The sequence below is a fragment of the Pteropus vampyrus genome, unplaced genomic scaffold (genome assembly GCF_000151845.1).
Source record: "Pteropus vampyrus isolate Shadow unplaced genomic scaffold, Pvam_2.0 Scaffold81, whole genome shotgun sequence".
NCBI lineage: Eukaryota > Metazoa > Chordata > Mammalia > Chiroptera > Pteropodidae > Pteropus > Pteropus vampyrus.
Genome location: NW_011888862.1, coordinates 2,618,876 through 2,620,197, shown reverse-complemented (window position 1 = coordinate 2,620,197; position 1,322 = coordinate 2,618,876). Strand labels below are relative to the sequence as shown.

General features: G+C 37.3%; 1 pseudogene; it reads left to right on the top strand.

Annotated features, from left to right (window-relative positions):
* The first annotated feature begins 904 nt into the window (after positions 1-904).
* Positions 905-1,023, top strand: LOC111741716 (annotated as a pseudogene).
* Positions 1,024-1,322: the final 299 nt, after the last annotated feature.

Below are 1,322 nucleotides of genomic sequence, written 5' to 3'. Positions count from 1 at the left end.
AAACACTTTCAATTGCCGATGTAAGAAACGTCTAAACCTGTAAAGAATTTTTATAGTTTATTTGAGCCAAACTGACAATATATACCTGGGAGCAAGACTTCAAATGCTCCTGAGAGTAACAGTTTTGCAACTTCTTTTATGCATTTGAGATTAAAGAGGGGACATAAGGAAGATTGGACAAAGCTGGATGGGGATTGGGTTACAGGGGAGTGAGCAAGATTCTGTGCCCTCCTGAGAGTCGTCATCCTCTTCCAGGTTTTTCAAACGGGTGCTAACCTCTATACACGACAACAATGGACAATGACGGGCCAGCTTAAAACCTTTCACTAAAGAAGTTATAGGCCCGTGGGTGACTACCCACCATGACCTGCCCATTTAGGAATTTATAATCAGATCGCCCTGTGAGGTGACTTTCCATACAACCCTTTTTTTCTAATGCACACAATCTTATGTGAATAAGATCAGGTATCAGTCATTCATTAATCAAATGATTGTTTCTCTGTAATGTGTCAGTCATTGTGCCAATATTCAACTTTAATTCTTTTATAATAACGGCAACGTTCCTAGCATATATTAGAGATAAAAACAAGTGTTTAACAATGAAAATATTTACTGTTTCAGTCTCTGAAACCAAATAAAATTAAACACAAATCTCGCAAAATCTACAGAAATGAAAAAAAATTAAATTACGTTTCCTACTTCTCCGAGATTCCTACGATTCCGTCTACATATTGCCAAGACCCTAAAATCAATTTTCCAGAACATTTTGGATAACACATTTCTCCTAGTATAAGTAATCTTCTTTGATTTGGGTTTAAAAACAAACTAAATCCAAATGTTGCTAAAACCTTCATTTTCCTGTTTTCGCATTCTTTAAAGACAAAGCTTAAGATTTCAGAAAGTCATCTATGGCTGTGCCACCCTGAACGTGCCCGATCTTGTCTGATCTCAGAAGCTAAGCAGGATCAGGCCTGGTTAGTACTTGGATGGGAGACCACCTAGGAAGACCAGGTGCTGTGGGTTTTTAAAAAAATAAAAAAAGATTTCGCAAAGTTTCCAGTAGCTGGATATCTATCATGTATTTTAGTCTTAAAAATACTGTTGAGTTAAAAAATAATAAAGTACTGTATAGGAATTTTTTAAGCAATTGGTAGATAAAAGACAAAACAGCAAAGAGAGAGATCTCGAGATTAGCATGGTGAGACAGCTGTTTTCTCAGGGCTGAGGGACAAGGCTTGGATTTGCGCCAGCAGCTTTTCGCAATTCAAATTAGGTTTCTTAAGTGGTTTCAAAGTCTTAGGTCAGGGCCCTGAAGTTAACCT